At 33.8% G+C, this 22,596-nt stretch overlaps 1 pseudogene; it reads right to left on the reverse strand.

Annotated features, from left to right (window-relative positions):
- Nucleotides 1-9,764: 9,764 nt before the first annotated feature.
- On the reverse strand, nt 9,765-10,389 carry LOC141541339 (GTP-binding nuclear protein Ran pseudogene; annotated as a pseudogene).
- Between the last annotated feature and the right edge of the window lie 12,207 nt (nt 10,390-22,596).

Genomic DNA, 22,596 nt, shown 5'->3' on the forward strand with positions numbered 1-22,596 from the left:
CTCCCTTCCCTTCATTTCATAGATGAGGAAACTATGGTCCAGAAATAAAATACTCTGGCCAAGATCACAAAGAGATGAGATACAAAATCAGTCTGGATGATGCTTAATTTTGAATCAAACATAAAGCTTTCTAAAATAATATTTAATAAGACAAAACAAAATCCTCTTTTCCCTCCTCACTTTTCCTCTTCAAAACATTTCCTCTAAAAGCAATTAGGGATCCAAACCTAAAAACACAAAGGTTTCCAATGAACTCTCCTAAGAGGGAATCAGAAATTAATTCTTTTAAACTTTGTTTCACTCACCTCATCCAGATCTCTCTTCCTCAATCATTCAGAAAGACTCTGTGGAGAACTGGGACCACTTACCTCCAGTTATTGTGAGGGTCGCACCCACTTCCGCTCGTGAATATTTAACATGGAAAAATCGGACGGATAGGACTACAGGCTCCTAGATGTGACCGTCTATTGGTTTCCACATAAAGCCAACAGGTCTTGAAGCAATTTCTGAATGATCATTTTTTTTGAGAATTTCTGTTCAAGTATGGATTGTACTAGGAGCGATCCGAGAGAAGTCCACTCCAGCGTCGAGATTCTGTGATTCCTCTGCCCGCTATTTTCAAAATCCTACTTATCCATGTAAACTGTTCCACAAAGGAAGAAAACCTTCATTCCTGTCCTCATTTCATTTTACTATTTATTAAGCACCTGTTAAGGTAGAACTCTAGCATAGACATTGGCAGAGGTAAACAAAGTTTCAAAGAAAAACATCTTTGCCTGCTCTCTTGGGATTTTCTGACTTTTTAACAAGGATGAGACAAGAATTTTCAAAAAAACTCAGTTTAATTTGTGATCTTATCAAAATGGATATTCCACCCAATGATACAGATTGTAACCCAACCCATGCTTGCTTATCTTTTGTCACTCTCACCTTAGTCCTTTCTTATCTTCACTTTACAGGTGAGGAAACTGAGGCTAAATGATTTGCCAAAGATCTCATGCTTAGTAAAACATTTTGGTGACAGTCTTTACTCCACATCACTGCATGTAACACATGGATAGAGCACTGGGCTTGGAATCAGAAAGACATCTTTTTGAGTTTAAATCCAGCATCAGATACTAGCTATGTGTTTAGGCAAGTGACTTTAACCCTGTTAGCCTCAGTAAAATCTGTAAAATAAGCTGAAAGTTGACAAACCACTTGAGTGGCTTTGACAAGAAAACTCCAAATGAGGTCATAAATTGTCACACTCTATGAAAGGATTTGCAAAATACTCTAATACCTTTCCGATGCCCTCTGGAAGATCTTTTCAATTCTTTGGAGATTCTGTGACTAACAGCTAAGTAACACAGAAGAAACATTAAAAAGATGAACCTTCTATGCTCAAAGAGCTATAAAACTGTGCACATGCTTTGATCCAATAATACCACTACTTGGTTTGTAGCAATTAAAAAAAAGAAAAAGAAAGAAAAGAAAAAAGAAAAAAAAAAGACCTATAGTTGCTCTTTTAGAGGTAGTAAAGAATCAGAAATGAGGGAATGACCATCAATTGGGGAATGATTGAACACGTTCTAGTATATGATTGTGATGCAATACTATTGTGAGCAGGGTATTTTCAGAAGAACATGGAAAGACTTATGTGGACTGATAGAAAATGAAATAAGCAGAACATTGTACACAGTAACAACAATATAGTAAAATGATCAGCTATGAATGACTTAGCTGTTATGGGTCAGAATTCTGTACTTGAAACGAGAATTCTTACAGGGTGCTAAGTGGAATTGATAAGACAACAATGGTTGTCTAGTTTAGCATGGTGATTAATAGTTTTCTAGTTCAGTATGATTGATTTAATCTTACAACAAATAATGGTTCCCTAGTGATATAATGGTTGGTTTATACTCAGTTTACTGTAAATGATCTAATTATAAGAGAGCATATAAACTGGGACAAACTCAGCCAGGACAGACACAAGACACATTCATTCCATTTCCCACCTTTGTGGTGGCTGGAGGCTGGAGCACAAGCCCTTGGACAGATTCACTCCATCTCACACCATTGTGGTGGTTGGCCTGTCCTGCTTTCCCCAGAGACCAAGTACAATCGGAAGGGCCTCCAGAAAGCTAGCCCAGCCCCAGGCAAGGAGACAATAAAGAATTTGGATTTTATCCCTGGCTATTCTTGTGGTGATTAGCAGGCTGAAAGGAAGGCTGGTCCAGAGACCTCCAGAAAACCAACAGGAACACTACACTTAGCTATTCTCACCAAGACAATTCAAAAGTACATATGATTTAAAAAAAAAAAAAATGCTTTCTACTTCCAGAGAAAGAACTGATGGAATCTGAATGCAGATCAAAGCATACTATTTATTTTTTATTTTCTTTCTTTTTCTTTTTTTCTTGTCTATGTTTTCTTTTTCAACATGGTTAATATGGAAGTATATTTTGCATGATTGCATTTATATATATAAACCATATTAAAATTGTTTTTAAATGGAATGGGAAAACATAAAATATTTTTTAAAAGATAGGCCTTCATTTCAAGTAAAAGTTTGGAGTCATTAACAGAACAGAAAGTTTTCCTAAAGGCAATCCAGTCAACTCTCTTCATTATTCAATTACAGTCCCAACCTTACCTATTTAAAAGCTTTTTTTAATAGTCAGAAATTAAATACAATAGGATGTTGTTTTTTTCTATATTTTTCAGTCAATTATGTGATGGTAAAGTTGTATGATTCTAATACCATGGCATATAATTAGTGGAAAATTGCTAATTCCTTTCTAATACCCTCACAAAGGATGACCTTGATGCATGTGTAATTATTGGCATAAAAATTTTATGTAGATGAGAATTATCTACTCTCTGTTATCCCTTTTTTTGAGCAGGTAGTAATAGTTCCAAATTTTCCATCAATTTAGTGCTTTCTCTTTCCTAGTTACTTTGAGAATATTCTTCAAAGCTCCCCAAATTCTGCCACTTTCAACATTGACCTTTTCTGTCTACATTTGATGCTTTTTCCATTTCTGTTCATTTCAATGCTATTTTTTCCTCCTCTATAAACATGTCATGAGGTGAAATGTTAAGAATCCAAGTATGAGAACCCCATTGGATTAAGCTTATTATACGAATCCTTGTATGAGCAATAAATATTTTACCAAAGGATATGAGCAAATAGTTTTCAAAAGAATCACAAGCTATGAATAGCCATGTGCAACCAAATTCCAAATCACTAATATCAAATGTTCTTAAGCCAGGGGATTTTAATATTTGGACTGATGATTCCCTTAACATCCTAACTTTTCTCAGTCTCCATGTCTTATTTTTCTATTCTACCTCAGCCATTTGAAGGAATGATTGGTCACACTTTGGACCTCATTATTAAGCACAAGTATTCCTTTCCTTTGAAACCCTGAGACATATCTGATCATATCTCTTTTCATTCTCTCTCTCCTTTTTGCCTTTCAGCACGATTCATCCTTATTAAACCAATTCTTGGCTCTCATCACAACCTCTAATCCTTCCATCCTTTCTTTGTCATTAACACATCTTGCTCCCTTCCAATGTTGATCTTATGGTAATTCAATTCCAAAGTATCCTATTAAATAAATAGATCAATATAATGAAGCCAAATGCTGGGTAATTATAATGAACAGTGTTAAGCTCTAGGAGGTACATGAAGAAACATGCATTCTTGCTTTGCTTTTTATTTTTATTTTTTTAAAGACTGGCTAGTATAGATATAGAATGTCATATATGCCGTTGGGTATGTCATCATAAGGGAAGGTTATTGGGTATAACTAGCCATGATTGTGATATAAAAAAATGCATTAATAAAGCTAAAACAAAACAAAACAAGACAACCTTTTATTTATATAATGCCTTGAGGCCTGATAGCTGGTATTTAATATATGCTTGTTGAATTTTTTAAAAATTGAACACTCATCTTTGGTCTATGTCTTGTTCTCTTTCCAGTTTTATCCTAAAATGCCCTTAGGAAGCCTTTCTTTAATTGAATCACTTGCTTAACTTTTTTTACTTTGTCTTATCCTCCATAGCTTCTCTGTTTTATGGATGATAATGCTCATAATATTTTACAATATTTCTCCATTAGGTTTTATAAATGAGTTTATATTTTAAATTGGCATTGCTCTTTATTGTCACATTTCTCCATTTTGCAAAAATAAAAAAGTCAAATATTTGCTGAATAAAGAGACTTTGAGATTCTTTTGGTTTTATGTAAATTTATAGTGGTTAAACTACTGTATGAAATCTCTGTAATCAGTACTAAGATCCTTTTGTCTGTTCATGACCCATTTTTCAATGTTAATAGCTTGTTTAGCTTGGTCATGTTTCAGGTATTTTAATTGCATGACATATTTAAATAAATTTATACTTTATCTCAGCTTTTAAAAAAGATTTTTATTAACACATTTTGCTTAAATTTCTCTTCATATCTCTCTTCCAGAGAGTCATCTGTTATTTAAAAAAAAAAAAAAAAAAAAAAAAAAAAAAAAGATTTTTAAAAAGGAAAAAGGAAGTGGAGCCAAAATAGGAGAGAAAAGGCAGGGATTTAACTGAGCTCTCCCAAATTCCTCTCTAAAAAACTTTAACACTTTAAAACAAATTCTGGAGAGGCAGAATCCATAAAAGGATGGGTGAAACAATTTTCCAGCCCAAGACAACTTAAAAGGTCAATAGAAAAGGTCTGTTTTACCTGCAGGAGAATGGTGCATAGCTCAGTGCATGCTGTGTTAGAGCAGACTGCACCCCAGCAAACTAGCAGCAGGCCTTGAGGGCAAAAAAATTTGGCAGCATCAGCTTCTGATGATGAGGAAGGGAAATCAGAAAACTAGGCAGAAAGAGGTTGCAGGGGTGCATTTGTGGCATTGACTGCAGGGCATTATCTCATTGCCCATGAGTTTATTTGGGTCCCAGTTCTGGATGTCACTATCAAGGTGAAGAGGAGCACTATCTCAGGAGAGCTTGAAGCTTCAGAGGAGCAAATACCCTGGTCAGAGCTGGGGGAGGGGGGGGGAGAACGTACTTGTATCCCAGAAGACCAGAGCATAAGCCAGGAGAACAGTAACCACACCTCTCCTTAGATCGTGCCATCTTGAGGGAATTAAATCCCAGATTTAATAGAATCCCAGAAATAGTTTTGAGATCAGTAGCAAGAAAAGTCTGAAGCTTGACACAAGCCTAGGAACAGAGCCCTACTTAACATAGAGTTAAAAGTCAAGAAATAGGCTGGGAAAATGAGCAAACAATAAAACAAAACAAACAAACAAAAAACCAACTGTTATTATAATGATGGATATAGTCACAGGTAAAATCAAAACATTAACTCAAAATAACATGACAAAGTCAAAACTATTCCATCCAAAGCCTCAAAGAAAAATGTGAATTTTCCTCAAGTCTCTCCCTTGCTCCAAATTCCTGGATGAGTTCAAAAGGAATTTTAAAAATCAAATAAGAGAAGTAGAAGAAAAATTGGGGAAAGTAATGGGACTGATGCAAGAAAAAATATCACTTAAAAAAGTCAGAATAGATGAAATGGTAAAAGAGGCACAAAAACCCATTAAAGAGAACTCCTTAAAGAGCAGAATTGTTCAAATGGAAAAAGAGGTACAGAAATTCACTGAAGAAAAGAACTCCTTAAAAAGTAGAATTGGCCAAATAGAAAAGGAAGTACAATAGCTCACTAAAGAAAATAACTCATTAAAAATTATAATTGGGCAGGTGAAAGCTAATAACTTTATGAAACATCAAGAAATAATAAAACATAATTAAAAGAATGGAAAATAGGTGAGAATGTGAAATGTTTCATTGGAAAAACAACTGACATGGAAAATAGATCCAGGAGAGAGAATTTAAGTATTAAAGGATTGCCTGAAATCCATGATCAAAAATAAAATCTAGATATCATCTTTCAAGAAATTATCAAGGAAAATTGCTATGCTATTTTAGAACCAAAAGGGTGAAATAGAAATTGAAAGAATCCCTGGGCTATCTTCTGAGAGAGATCCCAAAATGAAAACTCCCAGGAATATTATAGACAAATTTCAGAGTTCCCAGATCAAGGAGAAATATTGCAAGCAACCAGAAAGAAACAATTCAAATATTGTGGAGCCACTCAGAATAATACAAGATTTAGCAGCTTCTACATTAAAGGATGAAAGGGCTTAGAGCATTATATTCCAGAGGGCAAAGGAGATAGGATTATAACCAAGAATCAAATTCTTTAGGGGAAAAAATTGATATTCAATGAAATAGAGGACTTTTAGGCATTCCTGATGAAAAGACCAGAGTTGAATAGAAAATTTGACTTTCAAATACAAGACTAAAGAGAGGCATAAAAAGGTAAACAAAAAAGAGAAGTCATAAGGGATTCAAAAAAGTTAAACTGTTTATATTCCTACATGAGAAAATGATACTTTTTGACTCCTAAAATTTTTCTCATTATTAGGGCAGTTGGAAGATATATACACAGACAGAGGACACAGATGTGAGCTGAATAGGATAGAATGATGTCTAAAAAAACAAAACTAAGAGAAGAGAAAGAGGAATGCACTGGGGAAAGAGGAAAAGGAAATGTAGAATGGAGTAAATTATCTCACACACAAAAAGGCATGAAAGAACTCTTACAATGGAAGGGAAGATGAGAGATGTGGAAGGGGGTCAGAGTACTTGAACTTTACTCTAATTTAAAATATTTCAAAAAGCGTAATAATACACAGACCAAATTGGGTATAAAAGCTGTCTCACCCTAGAAGGGAAAATAGGAGGGAAAGAAGATAAGAGAAGGGGTGAGGAATTGATCAACAACAGGGAGGACTGGGGAAAGTGGTAGACAGAAACAAAATACTTGAGGATGGATGCGTTGAGAGAGGAAATAGGATAAGCAGAGGGGAAAATAAGATGGGAGGGAAATATTGAGTTAGTGATCATAACTGAAAAAAATTTTTTTAGTAAGTTTCTCTGATAAAGGCCTCATTTCTCAAATATATTGAGAATTGAACCAAAGTGATAAAATTAAGAACCATTCTCCAATCGATAAATAGTCAAATGATAATATCAGGCAGGTTTCAGATAAAGGTATCAAAGCTATCTACAATCATGTTAAACAATTCTCTAAATCACTACTAATTAGAGAAATGCAAATTAAAACAACTCTAAAGTACTACCTCATATCTATCAGATTGGCTAATTCAACAGAAAAGAAAAATGACAAATGTTGGAGGAGATGTGGGAAAATTGAAACACTAATGAATTGGCAGTAGAATTGTGAACTGATTCAGACATTCTGGAAAGCAATTTGAAACTATACCCAAAGCGTTACATAATCAAACATAGCTTTTGACCCAACAATATTGCTACTAGATTTATATCCCAAAGAGATTAAAGAAAAGGAGAAAGGATCTATATGTACACAAATATTTATAGCAGCAATTTTACTGGTAGCAAAAAATTGAAAATTGAGTGGATGGGTAATGGTTGAGCAAGTCATAGCATAAGATGGTGATGGAATACTATTATGCTATAAAAAAAATGAGTATAATGCTCTCAGAAAAACTTGAAAATACGTACATGAACTAATGCAAAGTGAAAGGAATAGAACCAGGAGAACATTGTACATAGTAACCGCAATATTGTACAATGATCAACATTTTGTGAATGACTTAGTTATTTTCATCAATACAATCATCCAAGACAATTCTGAAGTACTTGTGAATGCAGATTGAAACATGTTTTTTTTTTTTTTTTTTTTTAACTTTCTTTCCTTTTCTTTCTATTTTCTTCCTTTGGTCTGTTTTTTCTTTTTCTTTTAAATTAAATGCTTCACTTTTATTATAGAACCCAAAATACAAAATTCATTTCCAAGGCTTCAATTTAGATTGACATCACTGAATATGATCCATTTTCTTACTATTCCAATGATGGTCATCACAGCATTACCTGATTTATGATTTTTGTCTTGATATGCTTCCTTCCCTACAAGAACACTTTGCCTATAGTGAATTTAGTGGATTATCAAAATTGAAGTTAACAGTCTAGTTTATTTCCATAATCACCTCAAAGCTACCCTTTTAAAGCATAGTTACCATTGCCATTATGTTAAGCAATATCATCTTTAAAAAGCTGCATTCAATTGATACTCAATTCACATAAATTAAAATTCTCTTCTATTGACAGCTCACACATAGGAAAAATGTACAATACTTATGTGATCATTTTATTCTTCAACTTTACCCTTCTTCCACAAGCCACCTTGGGGACGTTACATTCAGCTAGTATGAAAACTCATTTTAACTGTCTAAATTATACAGTAACATTGTTAAACTTTATTACCAAGTTGTGATTATTCACCTAACAGTAGCACAAAGTTTTTAACCTGTCCAGCTCTTATTTTTACTTTGTGAAATGTATAACTCAGATGTATCCTACTGAAATACATTTTATTATTTTATTTTACTTTATTTTTACAAAAATTTTATGCATAGGTAATTTTCCAGCATTGACAATTGCCAAACCTTTTGTTTCAACTTTTCCCCTCCTTCCCCTCACCCCTTCCCCCTGATAGCAGGTGGACCAATACATGTTAAATGTGTGAAAGTATAAGTTAAATACAATATATGTATACATGTCCAAACAGTTATTTTGCTGTATAAAAAGAATCGGATTTTGAAACAGTGCACAATTAGCCTGTGAAGGAATCAGAAATGCAGGTAGACAAAAATATAGGTTTTGGGAATTCTATGTAGTGGTTCATAGTCATCTCCCAGAGTTCTTTCGCTGGGTGTAGCTGGTTCAGTTCATTACTGTTCTATTGGAGTTGATTTGGTTCATCTCCTTGTTGAAGAGGGCCTCGTCCATCAGAATTGATCATCATATAGAATTGTTGTTGAAGTATATAATGATCTCCTGGTCCTGCTCATGAAATACATTTTAAAAACAACTACTCATAAAAATGTGAAGGCCATTTAAATAGTAATATGGTTCACATCTACCACAGATCTTACAAAACAGACTTTAGAATGCTTATTGTAAACAAAGGATATAAAGTTCACTTGCTTAGATATTTGAAATACAACTTTATTATATACTAAATGAAAAAGGAATAGGAATGACAGTAACAAACAAGATTCACCACTGAATATTGTGATGGGACTGTAGCAGTCTTATATTTGAAACTCAAGGGTGTAGTGAGCTGTCGTCTCCAGAAGCTGCTGGATCGCTCTCTGGGAAGAGATCTGCTGTGTCTACTCAAATCTCTCAGACAGATTCTTCTTCCTGTAGTGAACCGTTGTCTCCAGGCAGTTGCTGTTAACTCTTGTCCAGAGAAGTGACTTCCCTTCCTGCAGAGAGCCCCGTCAAGCCTGATGCAATGCAGAGTCTTCTTCTATCTCTGGGTGTCCTCTCTTTTATTCTCCCAGAGAATGGGCGTGGGATAATGCAAGGGCTTCTGGGAAGAACCACTTCAGCCAATGAGCTTGCTCCTTCTATCAAGTCAACCTGAGTTCTCACCTTGTAATTGTCCAACCTGAATTCTCACCTTGTCACTATCCAGACAACCTGAGTTCTCACCTAGTAATCCTAACACAAGGGGACATAATTGTGGGCCAAAACAGCTAAATATACAGACCTAAAATATGAATTATATTTTTTAAACTGCCACATTCCCTCCAAAGCTCATTCATCTCCTTCAGCATCCTATAAAACGAAGACAGTTGCCTATCAAAATAGACCTTTGATACTGTTCTTCCTTATAGGTCATCATCTTCATCAGGGAATGCAGTTGTTTGAGCAATCTGTAATTCCTGCTCATACTATGTTGCTAGTGCTGGGTCCACAACAACCTCTGGAGTGCAAGGGCAAGCATGGCAACAAACTCCAAATTAGGGTCTCCAATAAGTTTTCTAGCAAGACAAAAGAAGGACTTCTTAAAGTTGCAGCTATTTTTGGCTGAAATGTCATAGTAGTGAAGATTCGTCTTCCTGTGGAAGACAATTGATTTTGCCTTGACTTTTCTGTCCTTAATATCCACTTTGTTGCCACACAACACTACAGGGACATTTTTGCATACTCGTACCAGATCTCTATGTCAGTTAAGTACATTCTAGTAATTAATTCTTGATGTTACATCAGATATTATAATGGCACACTGAGCTTGGATGTTTCTCAGACCATCAAATTTCTCTTGGCCAGCTGTATCCCATACATTGAATTTAATAGGACCTAAGTTAATATGGAGAATGGACCTCAATACACAAGGTAGCTACTTACTTCTTCTCAAATTCACCAGTCAAGTAACATTTTACAAATGAGGTTTTTCTAGTACTTCCATCACCAATCAATGAACTACATGTGGGGTTCTCCTTGGGTAGTCATCGTGATGGTTCTTCCAGAAGTGTCTCCATCTTTGCCTGACTGAACAATGGAAAGATGGCAGAAGTATGATTAAAATATCCAGAGACCTGGTCTGTTTTTTCTTTTACAACATGACCAATATGAAAATGTTTTGCGTGCCTGCACATGTATAGCCTATATCAAATTGCTTGCCTTCTTAATGAGAAGGGAGAAAAGGGGAAAAGAGAATTTGAAATTCAAAATTTTTTAGAACACATTTTAAAGTTACTTTTACATGGGAGGAAAATAAAATATTAAAGATATTTTAAAGAGAAGGAAATTCAGAAAAACTTATCAATATAGTATAAAATATCTCAAGTTATATGTGTGGAAGATGAAGTGAGTAAACAAAAGTTTAAACTTTCAAGTAGATTAATTTTTTAAACAATGCATGCATGCTACTTGTTCAAAAAAAAAAAAACAGGCCTCTTCAGCTTTAGCATGGAATTAGAATACAGGGATTTAGAGATATTCATCATTAAAAACAATTAATCAAATAAAATAGTTAATTAAAAGAAAACAATTGAGTAGTATACAAAATTAGGTAATCTGATTTCTAATTGGAGGAATTTCTAAATTGGGATAGGAAAAGCAAAGAGGTATAATTCCCTGAAATCAGAAAAAAAGAGATGTTTCATTCCCCTCCCTCCAAGTGTTTTTGTATCCATGTTCAAAGGAACTGATTAAATAGTATAGGACCAATTTTCAGATAAGACATACAAGTTGCTTGAGATGTATAGTTGTGAGAAAACTCCTTGTATCAATTTTCAGATCTGACCGGGGTTATCAGCCAGTATAATCTAGGTTCCCAGTCAAAGTCCTCTAAAAAGCAGGTAGAGATGGTCTAGCTTCCCAGCCATGAGGGGATAAATCTCAATAATGTAATGTTATTTTTACAGTTCCCACAACTGAATAAAGTTTTCTCACAAAAGAGAAATTGGACTAAATTCATAACTGAATAGAAAGGCAACTGTAGAATTGAGTCACAAAATGGAGTCTATATGACTCATTCAATTCCCACAACAATTTACTGTTTTAATTCCCTCTTATGCAATGTGCTACACTCCTGAACTCTGCTTTCCACAAATAAGGAGATAGCTTCTCATGTTTATTTTTTGGGGCCAAGTTCGTACTTTTATGATTTTTGCCACATCCAGTTTCAATTGTTCTGTGGTCATTGCTTACATTTACATTTTTTTGTAATCATTGGATAGATTGCTTTCTTGACTCTGCATATTAAACTTTGTGTTCATATCCATCTTTCCATGCTTGTCTGAATTTATCATTTCCAGTATATTCACCTACCACAATTTATTTAGCCATTGACCAATTGGTGGGCATCTACTTTATTGCCAATTCTTTGTTACCACAAAAGGGGCTGCTAAAAATATTTTAGTGATATTTTTGTCAATAACCTCTTTGGGGCATATCTCTAGCAATAGAATCTCTGAGCCTAGGGATATGGCTATTTTAGTCACTTTATTTGCATTAATTCCAAATTGCTTTCCAGAATGGTTGAACCAATTTATAGCTCTGCCAAGAATACATTATTGTGCCTATCTCTTTACAACTCCTCCAACTTTTGTTAAGTGTGTAGTAAAAATTCAGGGCTGTTTGATATACATTTGTCTTATTGTTATTGATTGGGAGCATTTTTTCCTATGGTTGTTTGCAGTTCTTTCAAGACTTATTTGTTTATATTCTTTGATTACTTATTGATTAGCGATGGCTAAAAGTTCCCCCCCTAACTTTATATTAATCTTGTTCTTTGCCCTAACAAGTTGCTTGTCTTACTTATATGATTATGTTTCAGGAGTAATTCTAGCATCAGTAACAAATTGTTTTTTGTCAAAACATAATCAATTTTATTTTTGTTATATCAATTAGTCTCATATACAAAATTTTCCCATTTTTTCTCAAAGAAAATAATGATATTGAGACATCAGATTTCTTGTTCCTGGTCCATTTTTCATCTTTTTTTTTCCTTTTAAAACTTTTACAATGAACTCACTTAGTATCAAATTATATATTGATTTAATTTGAAGGATCTTATCAAATGCTTTGTAGAATTTCTCTCTGATCCCTATAACAGATACTGATGTGTAAGCTGTAACTGATTGCTATATTATACAATGTTACATGATAAGGTTTTTTACAGAAGTTTTTTTCTGCATAGATGTTGCTCACTTAATTTCCTCTATCTTCAGTGCTTTAGTTCTTCAAATTCAAGAACTCAATACATAGAGCTCAAATATTACTATCATAAATCCTTCTACCAGGTTTTGTGTTTCCTTGACTAGATCATATTCTCAATCAAATCAGGAACCACATCTTAAACTTCTTATTTTCCTGGCTTAGTAGAATGCTAGGTTTTATCTACTTTAAACTGTGATGCAGTAGCCTCCTTGCTGTTCCTTGACTTAGACATTCCATCTTTCAAACTCTGGGCATTTTTACTGAGTGTCCTTCACACGTGGAACTGTCTCCATCTTCACATCTTTTTCCTAGTTTCCTGCAGATGAGAATCTGAACTAGGGAGGACACTATGAGATCATCATTATCTGCTCTTGACTTGCGATTTCATTGGCTGCTCAGACTTCCAAGTATGCAAACTCCCTATCAAAGCAGATGTACGGCTCATCTTCAAGTGTTCTCTGGGTTCATTGAGAGATTAAGTTATTTTCTCATGATTATATCTATCTATCTATCTATCTATCTATCTATCTATACATATATATATATATATATATCCATAGATATATATATATATCTATGGATCAGAGAGAGGATCTGAATGACTCCAAAGTCAGCCCTCTATCTACACTACCTTTCGTTACTTGTTATAGTAATAACATTTGCTATTATCCTAGTTGTGTTATTGAGTTGTTTTGGTCATGTCTGACTTTCTGTGATCCCATTTGGGGTTTTCTCGGCAAAGATACTGGAATGGCTTACCATTTCTTTTTCTAGCTTATGTTACAGATGAGGAAACTGAGGCAGAAGAGAGGGTTAAGTTACTTGCTCATGGTCACACAACTATTAAATATCTGAGACCATAATTAAACTCAGGAAGTTGAATCTTTCTGCCTTTGCGTCCAGCACTCTATATTCATTGTGCCACCCAACTACATCAATAAGCCAAAAGATGAACTAAATACTATGGATACAGCCAACAGCTAGTCAGTGAGGTAATATAAAAAGACTGGTAAGGTACATAGTTAATCTGTACTTTCAGGATGCAGCTTTTGTGTGTAGTAGGGTTGACTGGAGGCTACCTTTCTTGAGTATGAGTTATTCTTCTTAAGATGAATCTTACCCCAATGTTGCCTAGCACCCAGGATGAAAGAGAGGAATAAAGATCCAAAGAAAGTATACACTAGCTTTAGTATAGGTGAATGGCAATGTTAAAGGCAAAGAGCAAGATCAGAACTAACTCAGGAGTCAGAATGACAGTTACTACATAATACTTACTGCTTCTTTTATGAACTGATATTTTTAGAAAAGAGACACTAGAGAAATGATCTCACCAAAAAATAAACATAAATAAATGAATAAAAATCAAGCACTGAGTAAGATCTACAAATGCAGTAATACAGAAACACAACAAAGGAGAGAGCTCAGATTTAATTCTTATTATGATAATTCTACAATTAAAGGAAACTGAGGTACAAAAATTTGAACATAATTTATTGATAAGGCTAGCAATAATAGTAAGGCATACTACAATCAAAGTATCCTTTTATGTAGTCTGGTTACATAAATCCATTACATAATGTCAACTAGAGCCAACTAAACTAGGACTGTGATTGGTACATAATTATGCTGACTTGCAAAAGAGGTCTTTCAGATCCCATGGTAACAGGGACACAGAATTAGTCAGCATCCTTGGAAAGTCCCCAATCCCACACTCCTCTGTATTACAGATATCCAGTGCTAGGGAAAACATCTCATGACCAGGTTGAATCATCCTTCATTCATTTTCTTTATGTCCTTCAAATAATTGGTTTGCTTAGAGTGGCTTGTAATATCTCCTCTCAAATATCATACTGCCAAGCCCTATACAAAATAGTTCTAAATCTAAGACTTTAGAAATTAGTTACAATTGGCATTGCTGTGATTAATAAAACTTTTAACTATTAATCAATCATCAATTTTAAATTCTCTTGTTAATACTTTTTCTCATGAGCTATCTAACTAAAGAAGGAGTATGTGGGAATGTAGCCCATGAGTGGAAAAAAAAAAGAATTCAAATTAGACTAGAAAGAGAAAGATATGAAGAATACAAACTTCCTGGAAAAGGATGAGATAAAATAATGTCATTTAATCCAAGAGGTTGTATAGGATCATATGTGGGAGGATTTTGAATTATAGTCAGGGAGAGGGTTAAAAGAATATATGACATTTATATTTATATGATCATATGATCATGAAATTTCCATTGAGATCTATAGATTTTGTTTATATTGTTATATATTATTTTCTATTTTATTGAATTGTGATTGATAAAGGATGTTTAATATTTTTGCCTTCTAATATTTATTTATAATTTCTCTGTACCCTAGGACATAGTCTGGGTATGTAAAGGAGTTATAAATAAATATTAAGAGGCTGAAATATTAAACATATCCTTTACCAACCACAATTCAATGCAATAAAAATTGATACAGGGAACTCAAGGGAAAAAAAAAAAAACAGATTTAAATGGAGATTTAAAGATGGTATTCTGAATAACAACTGAGACAAATCATGGAAACAATTAACGATTACGTCAAACCAAAGGATAATGATTAGATAACATAACAAAATTTTTGGATGCAGCTAAAGCAATTCTCAGAGGAGCAATTAAAATTTCGAAAATATATGTTTACAAAACAGAAAAAGAGATGCAGCATGCATACTGGATAAGACACTGCACTTGGAGTCAAGCAGTCCTTTGTTCAAATCTTGCCTCAGACATTAATTGCGTGACTGAAGGTATGTGCCTTAAATGATCTGTGTCTCAGTTTCCTCATCTATAAAATATTGTGAATTATGTTGAGAAACTAAACTTGAAGGCTTCTTAGTTTCCTTCTAGTTCTAAATCTTTGTTCCTAAGAATATGCAACTTTAAAAACCTGGAAAAACTTATATGAACTGATGCTGAGTGAAGTGAGCAGAACCAGAACATTGTACACAATAATATCAATATTGTATGATGATCAATTATGTCAGACTTCTCAGCAGTTCAATAATACAGACAATTCCAAAAGACCCAAGATGGAAAATGCTGTCTTTCCAAGTTGTCCTGAAACCTGCAGTCAGTGTCTCTCTTTCTCTCTCTCTCTCTCTCTCTCTCTCTCTCTCTCTCTCTCTCTCTCTCTCTCTCTCTCTCTCTCTCTCTCTCTCTCACACACACACACACACACACACACACATGGATTTTTATAAATGCATGCAAAGATAATTTCAACATTCACCTTTGCAAAATCTTGTATTCCAAATTTTTTCCCTCTCTTTTCCCTTCCCCCTCCCCATAACAGCAAGCAATATGATGATAGGTTAAACATATGCAATTCTTCTAAACATATTTCCCTATTTGTCATGTTGTACCAAAAAAAAAATTAGATCAAACAGGAAAAAACATGAAAAAAAAAAAACAACCAAAAACAAACAGCAAGCAAACCAACAGCAGCAACAATAAAAAGAGAAAGTACTATGCTTTGATCTACATTCAATCCCCATAGTTCTCTCTCTGGATGCGGATGGTACTTTGTATCACAAGTCTATTTAAGAATTGTAATGAATCACCTAATTGTTGAAAAGAGCCAAGTCCATCACAGTTGATCATCAGAAAATGTTGTTGTACCCAGCACAATGTTCTCTTAATTCTATTCACTTCATTCAGCATCAATTTAAGTAAGTCTTTCCAGGCTTTTCCGAAATCAACCTGCTCATCATTTCAATTTTAATTTTTGAAGTTTTATCATTTTTGTTTCTTTTTACATTGCAGTCATATCTGCTTATATGTGTCTCTTTGTATTAAAACCTGAATTTTTTGAGGACAGGGAATATTTCATGTCAGTTTCTGTATCCCCAGTGTCTCTGCTCATCATTTCTTATAGACCAATAATGTTCCATCACATTCATATAGCACAACTTGTTCAGCCATTCCCCAGTTAATGGACATCCCCTTGAATTCCAGTTCTTTGTCAGCACAAAAAGAACTGCTACAAATATTTTTGCACATGTGGCTCTTTTGTTCTTTAAGATAAGTCTTTTTGACTCCAGCTTCCATTTAACTTAAAAAGTACTATTACTATTCCCCAGAATATTTATTTATGCAAAAAAAAATAAACAACAGAAACTAGTATTGTGAAACGAAAGCTGAATGTTGCAAAATTATAAAGAATAAGCTTGGCCCCAAAGAAGAGATACAAGAATATAGCTAGCTGCTTCTACTTTGTGAAGGTTGGAATATAGGAGTGTTGAACATTGCATATAATATTGGATTTTGTTTTTATTGTTGATTGGTTTTATTGAATTTTTTTTATTCCTTTTTTAAAAAAATTAAAATTCTTTGCTATACAGTATTCCTTTCTGAAAGAAGGGAGAGAGAGAAATGGGGAAATCTAGGAGATGTAAAAGAAAAATAAATTAGTCAAAATCTATTAAAAAGAGGATTATTGTGAAACTATAAATTTCTATTATGTACAACTTGGTTTTTTATTTAAAAATTTTTTAATTTAAATTTTTTTCTGTTTTTTTTAAAGTAAATAATAAATTAAACATGTTATTTTCAAAGCTGTTCTTGAAAGCAATAAACTGGGGAAAAAATTTTACATCCAAGGGTTCTGATAAAGGCCTCATTCCTATAATATATAGAGAATTGACTCACATTTATAAGAATTCAAGCCATTCTCCAATCGATAATCAAAAGATATAAACAGACAATTTTCAGATGAAGAAATTAAACCATTTCTACTCATATGAAAAAGTGCTGTGTATCACTATTGATCAGAGAAATGCAAATTAAGACAACTCTGAAGTACCACTACACACCTGTCAGATTGGCTAAGATGACAGGAAAAGATAATGATGACTTTTGGAGGGGATGTGGGAAAACTGGGACACTGATGCATTGCTGGTGGAATTGTGAACTGATTTAAGCATTCTGGAGACCAATTTGAAACTATGCCCAAAGGGTATAAAACTACATACTTTTGATCCAGCAGGGCCTCTATTGAGTATATATCCCAAAGAGATCATAAAAAAGGGAAAGGGACCCACATGTACAAAAATGTTTGTGGCAGCCCTTTTTATAGTGTCAAGGAACTGGAAAATGAGTGAATACCCATCAGTTGGAGAATGGCTGTATATAAATGTTATGGAATATTATTGATCTATAGGAAATGATCAGCAGGATTATCTCAGAGAGGCCTGGAGAGACTTCCATGAACTGATGCTAAATGAGCAGGACCAGAAAATCAAGACTAGTCTTGTGATGAGGGGAACCATCTGCAGGCAGAGAGAGGACTGTGGGGATTGAGTGTGGATCACAACATAGTGTAGAGAGAACTCTGGAGAAGTATACTTGAAACAAGGTATTAATTCAGTGGAATTGATGAGATAATGGTTCTCTAGTTCACATATGTATTAGTACTTAGTATGGTGATGTAATGGTTTTCTAGTTCACACATATTCAGTATACTGTAATGATGTAATTGTTATAGGGTATTTAAACTGGGACAAAGTCAAAGACTCAGGGGGAGACTGGTTGAGGCTGTCAGACTGTTGGAAGAGATTGGGTCAGACTGAGACTGGGTCAGACTATGACAAAGACTATGTAAGAGACAGTAAAGATTTTGGACTCTATTCTTGTCCATTCTTGTGGTGTCTATCCTGCTGAGACCAAGGCCGTTCCGGAGAACCTCCAGAAAGCTAGCCTGAATATTACAACATAGTATTTTCACTTTTTTTTTTTGTTTGCTTACCTTTTATTTTCTTTCTCATTTTTTCCCTTTTCTTATGCAGCTTGATAATTATGGAAATATGTATAGAAGAATTGCACATGTTTAACATATTGGATTACTTGCCATCTAGGAGAGGATGAGGGGGACAGGAGGGAAAAATTTTGGAACACAAGGTTTTACAAGGGTGAATGTTGAAAGTTATTTATGCATATGTTTTGAAAATAAAAAGCTTTTAAAAAGGGAAAAGTAACATTAAAAAATCTGTTCTTGTCATTGTTTCCTCATAAACTTCTTTCTGATCTTTTCTATGCATTTTAAATGTTTTAATAACCTTCTTTCATTCCTTTTCTTTTTCTTCTTGGTAATTACTGTCTCTCACAGCTATCTTAAGAAGTTCTGGCTCGCCATCCCAGAATCAAGCTACTATATTTCCCCTTTAGAATTCTAGAAATAACTTGAGGGACTGAGGCATTTCTAGTTTTTCCTTTAAAAAGTATTAAAAACATTCTCAAGATTTTATTGGTACAGAGAAGTCTCAGGTTGTATTGCTGATATCACTTCTTGGTTGCTTGAGTCCATACCACCACAAGGAGCTCCAGATACTCTCTGGTGGACTATATGGATAGTTCAGGAAGGGAACTTTGCTCAGCTGAATCAGCTCATGGTATCTTCAGCACTTAGCCTTATGGAATATTCTTCTCCTGCCATGTCTAAGTAAATCATCCTTTGTTAAATGTTCAATTCAATAAATATTTATTAAGTGCCTACTAGGTATCAGACATTGTGCTGGGGAAATAAGTGAAAAAGAAAAGCAGTGTCTAGCTTCAAGGAATTTCCAATTGAATGGGGAGAAACAACATAGAAAAGGAAGCTGGAAAATTATGGGATGGGGAGGGGAAATCTTGTTTTGTGGAGTTGAAACCAAGGATAAACTACCAGAACACTAGTCTTTGTAAGATATAGCCCACATCAGTCTATCAAAATGTACTCAACTCCTAGTTAAATATAATTATGAAATATTCTTTTTAAATATTTTAATTATTTAGTTTAATTAAACATAATATGTCTCAAATGTTGTAAATATAACTACCTAAATATGAATGTTACCTGAGATCTATTTCCTAGTGTAGGATCCTAGTGTAGGACCAGAGATCCAAATTCAGCTTGGTGCCTACTCTTTACAGAAGTAATTGTAGAAGAGTCTATCAGATACAATTTAATAGAAAAGCATATGTCTTGGAGCAAGTCTTAGCTGATCCAAGAAATTTCCAATTTATTTTTTATATTAATAGTGAAACAAAATAAATTTACACAGCAAAGTAAAACCAAGATGCATAGTTGAAGTTTATGACTGGTTGAATCACCAGACAAAATGATAACAATGTGAATGCTGGGCATGATGGGAGGAAATAGCTTTCTGAAACTAATTACTTTCTCTTTAACCATTCCTTTAAAGAATTCCCTTTTAAGTCTGGTCAAATAAGTGTAAAGTGATAAATCTCCTAATTGGATTGATCAAAAGATGTTTCCGCTTGTAGTTTCATCAACATAAACAAATCAAACTCAAAGAATCTTAGTTTCAGGGAATCAATGAAATCCCTCCTTAAAGTTGATTAATCCTTCTACTTAAGGAGAATAGATTGAGTCTTTGAAACTTGGCCACAATATTATTTTCTAATACAATTAAGGCCTTAGGGCTATATGCTTTCATATAAGGGAAGATATAATAGGAGAAGATATAATTATAGCTTATGGTTAGCCATACCAATGTCATAATGTAGCTTAATTAAAAAATTAAAATTAAAATTAAAAAATAATGGCTTTTTTTCCCAGAACAAAGTTTACTACATTATCCCTTCAGAATTTAGTTTAGGATGCCTTAGAGATTTAAAGGTTGTCCCTTCTCTAATGCTATGATGCTATAAGCTCAAACCCCCACTGACTATGTTACTTCCACTTTTGGGTGCCAATGATTAGCACCCCATTTCCATTTATAAAAGGCAAAAAAAATAAGGTTGAAATGGATTCATGATTTAGACATAAAGAGTGATGTTATAAGCAAATTAGGAGAACAAGGAATAGTCTTTCAGATCTGTGGGGAAGGAAGAAATTTATAGCCAAAGAAGAATTAGAGAAAATAATGAAATGAAAAATGGATAATTTTGATTATATTAAATTAAAATTCTTTTATGCAAACAAAACCAATGCAGCCAAGATTAGAAAGGAAGCAAAAAACTGGAAAAAAATTTTACATCCAAGGGTTCTGATGACGGCCTCATTTCTAAGATATGTAAAGAATTGAATCAAACTTCAAAGAATACAAGCCATTCCTCAATTAATAAATGGCCAAAGGATGTGAACAGACAATTTTCAAATGAGGAAATGAAAGCCATTTCTATTCATATTAAAAAATTCCTTAAATCACTATGGATTATAGAAATGCAAATTAAGACAATTCTGGGGTACCACTTTACCTCTCAAATAGATTAAGATAATAGGAAAAGATAATAAATATTGGAGGAGATATGGGAAAATTGGGACACTAATACATTGTTGGTAGAATTGTGAACGGATCCAAACATTTTGAAAAGCAATTTGGAACTATGCCCAACAATCTATAAAATAGTGTCTTTACTGAATCTATATACTAAAGAAATCATAAAAAAGGAGAAAGGATCCACATGTGCAAAAATGTTTGTAGCAGCTCTTTTTTTAATGACAAAGAATTAGAAACTGAGTGGATGGGGAATGGCTGAATAAGTTATGGCATATGAATGTTTTGGAAATTATTGAAATGAGCAGACTGGTTTCAGAAAAGCCTGGAAAGGTTTACATGAACTGATGCTAAGTGAAGTTAGTAGAACCAAGAGAATGTTGTACACAGTAACAACAAAATTATGTGATGTCAGTTCTGATAGATATGGCTCTTTTCAACATTGAGGCGACTTAGTCCATTTCCAAAGAATTTGTGATGGAGAGAGCTATCTGCATCCAGAGAGGATTAGAAAGACTGAATGCAGATCACAACATAGTATTTTCACCTTTGTTGTTGTTGTTGTTTGCTTGTTGTTTTTTTTCTCATTTTTTGCCCCTTTTGATCTAATTTTTCTTGTGCGACATGATAAATGTGAAAATAAGTTTAGAAGAATTGCACATGTCTAAACTATATTGGATGATTTATTGTCTAAGAGAGGGAAGAGTTGGGGAGGGAAGGAGAAAAATTTAAAAATTTTTTGTAAGAATAAATGGTGAAAACTATCTTTGTATGTATTTTGAAAAAAAAAGCTTAAAAAAAAGAAATAAAAAAGAGAACTAGACTTCTAAACTTAATTCATTACAAAGCAGCTGATTTTTTGCATTAAGTTCAGAGACGAAAAACAATGACTTAGGCAATTATAGGACAAAACCAATTGATTGTAAATAGGATCTATAAAAAATTATATAAAAATCAATTTAATCTTCTTAAAAATCTAGATACCATCCTTGAGTTCTCACTATCTCTGATTGGCCTCCCTCATATTTAATCAATTATCAAGGCCTGTCAATATCATTTTAACATCTTTCCAATAAGCCTCTTTCTCTCCTCAGGTACTAGCACAACCCTAATGTAGGCCATCATCACCTGTATTATTGAAAGTCTCTTCCCATTCCAATCTAGCCTCCATTCAGTCACCAAAGTGATGTTCCGAAAGTGCAGGTTTGATTGTGTGGCTCCCCTATTCAACAATCAATTTTTTTCTATCCAACTCCCTTATTGATTGTGGGCTGAGAACTTCAGGAATACCTCCAAGTTCTGCTGCTGGCTTGTTCTGAGCTGGACTATGGTCCATGCTTTCTTTTTTTTCCTCCAGATTTTTTTCAAAGCATTTATTAATTTTATTAATTTTCTATTCTTTGTTTTATTTTCTCCCTCAATAGTATTTTATTTTTTCAATTACATGTAAAGATAGTTTTCAATATTCATTTTTGTAAGATTTTGAGTTACAAATGTTTTTCCTTTCTTCCCTTACTTCTCCTCTCCCCAAAACAGCAAACAATCTGATATAGGTTATGCATGTTCAATCCTTTTAAATATATTTCCATATTAATCATGTTGTGAAAGAAAAATCAGAACAAAAAGGGGAAAGACATGAAAAAGAAAAAGCAAACAAACAAAGCTGAAATTTCTATGCTTTAATCTACATTCCATCTCCATAATTCTCTCTCTGAATGTGATTGGCATTTTTTATCCCAAGTCTAT

The sequence above is a fragment of the Sminthopsis crassicaudata genome, chromosome 4 (assembly GCF_048593235.1).
Source record: "Sminthopsis crassicaudata isolate SCR6 chromosome 4, ASM4859323v1, whole genome shotgun sequence".
In the NCBI taxonomy this organism is placed as follows: Eukaryota; Metazoa; Chordata; class Mammalia; order Dasyuromorphia; family Dasyuridae; genus Sminthopsis; species Sminthopsis crassicaudata.